This window comes from Neofelis nebulosa, chromosome 13 (genome assembly GCF_028018385.1).
Source record: "Neofelis nebulosa isolate mNeoNeb1 chromosome 13, mNeoNeb1.pri, whole genome shotgun sequence".
NCBI classification, from domain to species: domain Eukaryota; kingdom Metazoa; phylum Chordata; class Mammalia; order Carnivora; family Felidae; genus Neofelis; species Neofelis nebulosa.
Genome location: NC_080794.1, coordinates 44873659 through 44884208, shown reverse-complemented (window position 1 = coordinate 44884208; position 10550 = coordinate 44873659). Strand labels below are relative to the sequence as shown.

Sequence of the window (10550 nt, the reverse complement as noted above, 5' to 3'; positions counted from 1 at the left end):
AATAGATCGCTTGGAAGGAAAGTGGGGTATGTTTACTAACTAATCCAACAGTAATTGAACCATGAGACTGAAAAACACAATATCTGCTTGAAGGAAAAGAATTTTTCAAATACCTTCTATCATTCATTATCCATTCAACTGTTTTATGAACTGCTGCTCCGTGCCAAATGGTCCGCTCAGGACGGGAACAATTCAAAGATGATAATATTTGTATGCTTCTAAGGACCCATAGTATAGTGGAAAATACAACCTCTTTAAAAACAATACAGCGAGGATGATAACTTTTATCTAAGGGTTGTTCACTTGGCCCCAAAGAGTGGATATTACTTACAATATCAACTGGCATTTGACTTTTTTTCTATTTCCATCTCACATAGTTACATTTTAGCGGTATGTGGAAAGTCATAAGGCAAGATAAATGGCTTAGGAGTTCAAGTTACATCAAGAAAAGTATATATTAGAGAAATTAGATGAGACCATATCTCTTGTGAAAGACACAATTCATGTCCCAAAAATGTATATCATATTATGGTTAAAACTAAATGCAACGCTAAGGGAGACACAGGAGCCAAACGAAATAAGATGCTGAAACAGTTTGGTTATAAACAGAACCCAGGACACGGTCCTCAAATTCAAACAGGAGGCTAGGGATGTGGATTTAGAAACAGGAAAAAAAAAAAAAGATAGGAAGGCTTTACTTAATGGTAGAGGAGGGTCTCTTGATTTGTGGCTCCCAGATTCTTGATTGATTCACAGAGCGAGCTCCATAGGATCTTTCAAATCTTGTAATTATTTGCAAAACATCACGTATATGTCCATCTTTTCCAGCATGGGGGATCCAAAGGTCTCATTAGATTACCTAAGTGCATCCTCAAAAAGTTAAGAATCACAGAACAAGAGGAAGAAAAAGTGAGCGAGCTAGAACACCTATTCAAATCAGAGTAATTCATACTTTTAAATATGAGTAGGCATTTTCTCATCATACGTAAACAGGGGGAAAATAAGCAGTTTTCAGATATATGCGTTGAGTGGGTAGCATTAAAAAGAAACAGAGGTGACTTTATCAAACAAGAAACCTTAGAATGATGACAGACAAGCAGTAGGAAATTACAGTGTTGAGCCCAAATAATAATGGTGTCTACTCTGCATGACTTGAGTTTCATATTCTTTCTATAAATTTTCCGGGTATATACAACAAGATAAATGCCCTGGGATTTAAGTTTACGCACAATGAATGGTTAAAATCAAGGAATCAGTCACGAGATGCAACTGAGACTCTGGTTTATTTGGAAGAGGAGTACAAATTACTAGACGGGAGTTTCTTTCACTGTCCAGACTTTTCTGTCAGTCTCTCAATGTATGTTTCTACAATAAAGTAAAACATGACTCTTGTACCAACATATCAAAGATAATTTAACTTATTAATGAGTTAAACAACAGGCTTGTAAAGCTGTTATAAGAGCATTTAAGGAACAGAAATTTATATAGTCAGGCTCAACTGGGATAGTGAAATGATTTTGCTAAGTTACATGCACAACTAGTCAAAATTCTACAGGACCATAAAACTATGGATCTTTGGGATTATATTTTGCTATCTGAAAGAAAATCATTTCCACTTCTGTTGATCAAAAATCGTTTATAACTCCTCAATCCCTACAAGTTTATATGTTAATTTCAGTGTCTGGACTCTAATCAATAATAAATGAAAAGCCAGGAAAGATAATTTCTCCTGATAGTTAAATAATTCCTCAGCAGCCCTAAGGGATAGTTTTCGAGTCCAATATTGAAATGCATGTAGTCTCAAGTTTTGAGTAAATTCTCTTAACAAGTGTCAAGTTTCCACCATTGATAAGAGGAAGGTCTGTCTCAGTGACATAACATTTGCAAACTCTTCCATCTCACTCTGTGCATTCTTGCTTACATTTCTATGGATAACATGAGGTTCAAATGGGGGATTTTGCTAAATTGGGTCCAAGGACAAAAAATAAGAACTTTCATGTCAAAGTTACATGAGGGAAAGATGAGAATAACCAAGGATATCCCACATATGCAGAGGCCTGCTGTTCTGTTTGGCCCTCTTCAGGTGTGCCTTGATTTTGCCTCTGTCCTGGCAGGGTTTAGAGGATCAGAATATGGAACTTGGTAGGGGGTGGGTCTGCTCCTCTGAGGGTCAAGGCAGGGGAGTGTTTCCTAATGAACAAGCCTTTCTCACTCTGTCCAGGGCCTCTCCCTGGACACCTGAGGATTAAGCTTCTCTTCCTCTTGCTGCCTTTATTCCAAACACAGTTCCAGTAACTGACTCATATCTAGCAGTTGCCATCTCTCACCTCACCATCTTCTAGATTATGGTTCCCAGACGTTTGGGAATCGTGGCCATCTTTCCAGACTTCCGGCAGAATTCATAGGCTTCCGAGAACTTCAGGATGTTGGCCCAGAAGAGGGAGCCTTTCCACCAACTGTAACCCAGAAAAAATTGTGATATTGACCATAAATGGTTGCTCTCAAGTCTGTATGCTAATTGCAGAGCACCCATATGCTGAGAATTTGCCCTAGGCCTATGTCTTCATACCCTCCCCTTCTCTACCAAGAAGAAACCCTGGTTCTATAGCCCAAATTAAGCTATCAGCTACTCTTTCTGCCATGTTCTAGGAACCATTGCACATTCTAGGAACCCTATACTTGGTCTTCAATTTCCAAGCTGTCTATACGAGTGGAACATATTTCTTTCCCAGTGCCTGACCTGCACTGCCATGGTTTGGGGTTGGTAGTTACATTTGCTCGTAACTTTTACAAAGAAATAATGGTGGGAAGTATTCGTCCACAGGAATTTAACTCAACAACTGTGTTTCTTTTCTTCTCGGTCAGTTCATCTAAAACAATGTATCTGGTATAGACAAAGATGCTGCAGGAGCAAGCACCCCAACCATACACCTTGCGTTCCAACCACTTTCAGAAGTGGCTTTCTCAAAATGAAAAACGACCCCTTCCACCAGATTTTACAACACATTCAGATGTGTTGGATACATGGTAAAGACTAAGGGTGGGGATGGGTGAGATTCAAGTGGAGATACTACATTTCTCACAAAGAGATACTCAGGGTGCTTACAATGCCCTCTACTCATCACACATTCCCTAATTTCTTCTATAAGTTCTCAGTTCAAAATTTTAGTTTGAAGACTTTGTGCTACTCTGTTCAACTAGAGGTTTAACTTCTACCCCTAGCATACTCATCAAATTATTGACTCAATAAAGTTAGTTCTATTCTAAGAAGAATGCCCCTAGTCAGTTGTTAAGAAAATAAAATATTATCCATCTTGCTATACATGCATAAAATTTAGAGACAATAAAGTGTTCTCGTACTGATTTTTATTCAATAGTGGTACCATAATAGCCAGGGGTAATTATCCTACTTTTTATCATAGAAAGAAGCCTGGTAGTCTACCTACAAAGGTTGAATAAGTTAGCCACAGCCATAGGTCTGAAGAGCTGGTGATCTGGGACTCAACCTCAAGCCTTCTGTCTCTTATTCCACAAGTAACTCCTTCAAGCACAAAAGAACATTACAATTTACCTCCCATTAGCCTTCATCAATGGTTCTTTCATAAAGAAAAAGGTGTCAAAAGCTTAAGAATGTCATACCATGTCAGCCAGCACAGACGTTAAGTTAAACTTTAAAAATTATAGAAAAAGTGTTATAAGATTTAGAATATCTGTTGCATAGGTAGGGGAATGGAAGAAAGGTTCATAAGAACCTGGAAATGAAAAGTATCATGTTGGCCTCTTGGAGATTATGATACATAATGCATACTGACTAAATCAGTAAAGAGATACAAGCCATACTGAAGAGACAAAATGATCCCCAGGGCAGGTGGGTTCATGAATTCTGACCGCCAAGACTCATCCAAATACGATCCAGAGGTGGAAGCACTTCCCAGACATATTTGTAATTGTAAATTACTCTTATGCTCTATTACCTGTCATCTGTGCCCACTTTTATCTGACTCTTTTTGTTTACTCTGTAACTTGGTATATTTGGAGCAAAGGTACACTGACTAGGCCCTTGCCAACATTTTATCCATCTTCTAGTTATTTTCTCCCTTGGCATTCTTATTTGGATGGAATGGAGAGAAGGAGCAATGTACATCCCTGGGGTACTGACATAGCTGAACTGATGGAAGTTAATCTACTAAAAGTCCATTTCCTTAGGGAACGGAAGAGCCTTCACACTCAAAGAGAGAAATACCAAGCAAACAAGCTTGGCCTCTGTTTCAGAAGAAGAACATTATTATTTGACGTAAAAATCTGTCTCCTGATCCAGGCCTTCAATATTCGCATGTGAGTCATAGAGAAAGGGTTGGTGGCTATAACTAAAAGCTTCCAGATCTGGCTTCCTAAATCTCTCTGAAACACTAGGACACATGTGCTCTATTAATCTTCCTCAGAGAGTCATAAAAAGTAGATTCAACACAGAATGCCCTTTGTTTGGGTCACTGCAGTGAAAAAGTGTGCAGAAAGGTGGCAGGAGGGCAACGTCATATCTGCCAGAAGATGGTGATACTGTTGCAACACGATTGACAGGTAGAAGCAGTGGGGCCACTGGGCTGCTGTATTCAGTAATAAAGTTGGAGTCAATTGGGAGTTGGTATTATATAATGGAGGCTGAGGCAGAACATGATGGACAGGGCAGTGCTCATAAGAAGCAGCGGCATTGGACATGCGTGTATGTAGAAAAAGACACAGTGGTGACCATAGTTTACCTCTGTGCACACCATGTAAGACTGTCAGAGGAGGGCCCAAACAAGAGGAAAAGAGGGATAAGAATAATAATGAGGAGGAGGAGGGAAGGAAAGAAAAGAAATACTTCTGGAGAAACATATAACTTGACCACTCTTATTAATAGTGTCTGCTAGGACTTTCGGAGCTTTTAGAAGAGACACACAGAAATTTTAAACAGGAGAGGGAGAAAATATTGACTAATGATATATAAGTGCATTTGAAAGCCTCTATAATATTTGCAAATGTGGAAACATAAAGAAATGATAAAATTGACTCGAGAAAAAAATGAAATCTGAAAAAAACCACTGAAACAAACTGATGGAGTGATAGAATTCCATCTTTTCAAAATATTCCCACACTGCTGTTGGGAGTGTGGACCAGGGCTCCATTCCAGAGACCCTGCCTGGCACTATGGAGTCAATACATGAGTTCCTGTGCCAGCTGGAGGCACAGGAACCATGTATCTGTTAATGTTTTTGTTCTGATTGGTTGACAGCTGCTTCTTCTCGATCTTCTCAATTGCCTCCTGCCACCACAAATAACCTGGATCTTTCTCAGGGAAGCTTTAGATCATTCATGGTCCATTACCTCAAATAGTGATACCTGGCAGAGCTGAGGTCCCCAAGGAACTTGCTCCAGAACCATGGACAGTGTCCATTTTTATCGGCCATTTCCTGTGGTCATCCTCCAAGAATATCACTCTTGAGAATGCATGCAATACATATAACCCAGCAACTTTTTTCTCTAGATCATATGCCACAAAGGAGTCTCACACAGATCCATAAGGGCACATGTATAAAAATGTTCATTACAGTGCCTGGTAGCAGAGGGTTAGACCTGGTGTAAGTGGCTATCATTTGGACGAGTTAAGCATGTTGAATATACACTGAACTTCTTCTCCATAATCATTGGAAGCAATAGATTATATGTACAAACATGGTTCCATAGTAATAACATGGAACTGTATAAAATAAATAAGAAAGAGAATGAGATATTTATGAAAATACCACTTCCATAAATGAGTGCAAAAGATGACATATCAGTCCAAACTTTGGAAATCTTCAGTTTCTCCCTCCAAAGAAGAAAAAAACCCACATTAGTCAAATCAGAAAAATTTTCCATAAAGGTATAAATAGAAACAACTACGTGAAATGAAGACACAAAGTCAAAGTTTTGTTGAAAACAAAACCAAAACCAAAAAAGGTCTTGAGCAGACCAATGATCACAGTGTGTCATGACATGAGAAACGGACTTACGTTATCCATTTCAAAACATAAGAAACAAAGGAAGTGGGAGGCGGGTAGGGAGGAGAGGTGGAAAGACAGCAAAATAACATCTATTTGTGAACTATTTTTAAGCATAAACCAGACTCCGGGAAGCCAAAACACAAAATTCTGGGGGCATTCAAAGCATGGGTTACCAGAAAGAATGATGGTGAGCCCACAGACAAGGTTGATGGATGAAAGAAAGTGAAGGCCCCGGTGGAAGCTTGGTTGGATGGCCGGTCACCCTTTCCTGGGCAGCCCCTCTCCTTCAGCCTCACCGTGGCCCTTCTTCACAAAGCTCCACTAGCATGAATATTTGTTTAAATAGTCCATCTTACATTAAAAAATAATTAATAGTCAGAGATTGGATTGGTTTCTGCAAGGACATGTCAATTATTGCCGAAGCAGTAGGCATTGCATAAAAGTTGTTTGAGTGTAGAAGATGGGGGACAGCACTCTGGGAACCATTATCCCCCATAAAATTTTATAGTTACATTTTCAAGTGGCCCAAGGCCATATTTCATGCCGATCCTATAAGCACAAAAGCAGCACATAAAGCATATTTGTTTATGGTATCGGCTGATGGAGAAATGAGAATTTCCATCAGGGCAAGCAGCCAAACCAATGCAGAGCAGGATCCCACAGAACTTTACAAGCTCAATGGCACTGGCCAAGCCAGCGGAGGATGGCCAGAAATCTTGTCTCTTAAAGTAAAGGTGACCCCAGGTGTGAGGAATCTCTCCAGGCTCAAAACTCCCGATAAACTTTAACTCCCTTTAGAGATGAACATTCTTTTACATTATATTTAGTTCTGTCTACTCTCCCTAAAGAGACCAAAAATTTCTTGGTGTGTTGACTGATTAGTCAAAGTGACTAATCACTATTAGTCAAAGACAGTGATTATATATCTTTGAGGAAAAATACACAGTTTAATAGGGTTATTTTTTAACATGTTTCTGTGCACCAAAGGAGTTCATGGTAAAACTTACCAACCAGCAAATGATTTACTAATAAATGTCTTTACTTCTCAGAATCTATAAATTTAAAGCAGAAAACTTTAAGAGAAAGTGATGTATACCTCAATTTCCTGAACTCTGCTCCAAAAAAAAACTGTAGCTCTCAATGTTCCAGAGAATCATAATAAACATTTACATACTAAGGGATTAAGGAAATAGTACATTTTTTAAGAAGCTTAGGGGCACCTCAGTGGCTCAGTCAGTTAAGCGTCCAACTTTGGCTCAGGTCATGATCTCAGGGTCCATGAGTTTGAGCCCCACATTGGGCTCTGTGCTGACAGCTTAGAGCCTGGAGCCTGCTTCAGACTCTGTGTTTCCCTCTCTTTCTGCCCCTCCCCTAGTCATTCTCTCTCTCTCTCTCTCTCTCTCTCTCTCTCTCTCTCAAAATAAATAATGAATCTAAAAAAATACATGAAGACAAATGAAAATGAAACCACAATGGTCCAAAATCTCTGTAGTAAGAGCAGTTCTAAGAAGCAAGTATAGCAATACTGGCTTACCTCAAGAAACAGGAAAAAACTCAAACAATCTAATCTTCCGCCTGAAGTAACTAGAAAAAGAAGAGCAAACAAAACCCAAGGTGAATAAAAGAAAATAATAAGTATTAGAGCAGAAATAACTGACACAAAGAGACAAAGGATAGAGAGAGAAAAAAGAAGAAAAGAAAAAAATTAATAAAACCAAGAACTGGATCTTTGAAAAGATAAATAAGCTGACAAACCCTTAGCCAGAATTGTCACGAAAAAAAGAGAAAGTACTCACATACATAAAATAAGAAAAGAAAAAGAGGAAGTAACACCTGATACCACAGAAATGCACAGGATTATAAGAGAATACTATGGAAAATTAGATGCCAACAACAGGACAACCTAGAAGAAATGGATAAATTCCTAGAAACATACAATCTTCCAAAACTGAAAAAGTAGGAGATAGAAAATGCCTATATCACACTTGTGCTCCTACCACAAAAGAAGCTAGGAAATAGGGTTATGGCTTCTAGCTTGGCAAGTCAGGACTCAGATGGAAATTCCCTAAACATGCCGTGTTGATCAGTTAGTCTAGATTATGCTGTGGTAACAAAACAAAGCAAAAATCTCAGTGGTTTAAACAAGTGAGGAGGGAGTACACAGAAAGTGCTCAGCACATCTGAGACCTTCTGGAATCTAGCTAATGGAGGCTCCAATCTCCACATATGATCCCCAAAGCAGAACAAAAAGGGCATAATAAATTGTGAAAGGGCTCTTTAAAACTTTGACCAAGAAGTTACACAAATCACCTCTGCTTGTAATTTGTTTGCCAAAGCCAATCATATGACCAAGCTTAACATTACAAAAGGAACGTGCATTCCTACCCTATTCCCAAAATGAGAGAAGTGATTTGTGTGTGTGTGTGCGTGTGCGTGTGCGTGTGTGTGTGTGTGTGTAAATGAACCCCATGATTGCAACATATAGAAACATTTGTTACAAAGAAACCAGAGGGAGCCTTTAAAATGTAACATATGGTCACCAGCTTCCACCTGAAGTCCTCCGGGAGCTTAGCTTCATTGAAAATAAAACTCAAACCCCTTGTCATGGCCTTGACCCAGCCTCATCTCCTAACAAGCTCCTTGATGACCAGGCTCCAATCACTCTGGGTTCTCTTGGTTTGGAGCCTCGGAACTTGTTCCTTTGCCTGAAGTGTTCCTCCCATAAGTTTTACTTGCCTTCCTTTTTTCATCACTTGGTTCTCATATTACAATTTACCTCACATTCCATCATGTGAAACTGATGTTTTTCTTTAGAGTGCTTCTCACCAGGTTAGATGATCCTGTTTATTTACTCACTTAGCTGTGCCTAATCAAATACCTGGCAGATTGTCAGTGTTTACCAATGTTTGTCGAATGTGTGAGTGATAAAATGAATGAATTTTAAAAATGCCTTATTTGCTCTACGTGGACTGAGAACATAAAGTTGGAATGAGCACAAATCCTTTCAAATGCATGATTGCTGGAATTTTCACATAGAATGCAAACTCTGAGGTTATTTAATCACTCTCTAAAAACTTTCAGTCATGCCCCAGTTTCTTAGAAGAACATAGAAAATGACTTTATAAATCTGGAACTCTTTTAAGATTTTCAGACCCAATTCCAATGTGTGTGTCGGGTTGGGGGGGGGGTCCCCACATCCCCTACAACACCAGGAGGAAGTCTAAGAATTCAACTCACCTCTGACACTGCCTACTCAGAGGTAACAGCAGACTGTACAGGTTAAGGACTGCTCCCCCCACTTCAGAGGCCGGTTTTGCGAGCCCCAGGCTGTTACCTGCATACTTCTGACCAATCTTCTATGCACTGGAAGTTTAATGACCTTCTCCTTGATTCTCTTAATTTGCAAGAGCGGCTCACAGAACTCAGGGAAATGCTTAGTTTTGAGGACCAGTTTATTAAATAATGTGATAAAGGATACAAATCAACAGCCAGATGAAGACATACACAGGGTGAAGCACGGGGAGAGGGTACACAGCTTCCATACCTTCTCTAGGTGTGCCTCTCTCTCCCATCTCTACGTGTTCACCAACCTGGATGCTCTCCAAACCCTGTCTGTTAGGCTCTTTACGGAGGCTTCACTGCATAGTCAGGATTGATTAAGTCACCGTCTCTTGGCTGACTCAGCCTCCAGCCCCTCTCCCCTCCTTGGAGGTATGTGTGAGAGGAGAGTGACTAAAAGTTCTAACCCCCTAAGGGCACCTGAGTGCCTCAGTCAGTTAAGCATCCGACTCTTGACCTGGGCTCAGGTCATATCTCATAGTTGGTGGGTGATCTCACAGTTGGTGGGATCGAGCCCTGTGTTGGGCTCTGTGCTGACAGCACAGAGCCTGCTTGGGATTCTCTCTCCTTCCCTCTGCCTCTCCCCCCTATCAAAACGAATAAATACACTTTAAAAAATTAATCTTTCTTTCTTTTTGAGATAGAGAAACAGAGTGTGAGCAGGGGGAGGGGCTCTGAGTTGTCAACACAGAGCCTGACGCGGGGCTTGAACTCACAGACCTCGAGATCATGACCTGAGCCGAAGTTGGACGCTTAACCAACTGAGCCACCCAGGTGCCCCAATAAACTTTAAAAATTAAAAAGAAGAGTTCCTTTTTTATTCTAGCTGCAAGTTCTTTATCATATCAGACATAAGATTTGCAAATAATTTTATTCCATCTGGATGTTTCATAAGCTTGTCAACTTTTATTATAAAAGTCAGAAATTTAATAAACGATCCCAAAACTTGTTTTTTCTCTGGTGTTCCCTTTCTCAGCAAATCCACTATTTGGCCTAAACAGAATCATGGCAGTTGTCTTTAGCATCTTTCTGTCTTTCATTTATCCTTCTTCTAACACATCTGTCAGTCACCCAGACACATCTGTTTGACCTTGTAGACAGCTCCACTCATCCCCCACTATTTCTCCTTGGTCTCCTCATTGATTTTCCTGGCTATAGTTTCATAGCCTCCAATCCAGTCCCCTTCTG

General features: G+C 39.9%; 1 long non-coding RNA gene across 1 annotated transcript; it reads right to left on the bottom strand.

Moving 5' to 3' along the window:
• Positions 1-568: 568 nt before the first annotated feature.
• On the bottom strand, positions 569-9767 carry LOC131492382 (uncharacterized). Its single transcript, XR_009252041.1, has 3 exons — positions 9568-9767; positions 2328-2456; positions 569-870 (listed from the first exon to the last, which is right to left on the bottom strand). It is a non-coding gene; the product is annotated as an uncharacterized LOC131492382 (long non-coding RNA).
• Between the last annotated feature and the right edge of the window lie 783 nt (positions 9768-10550).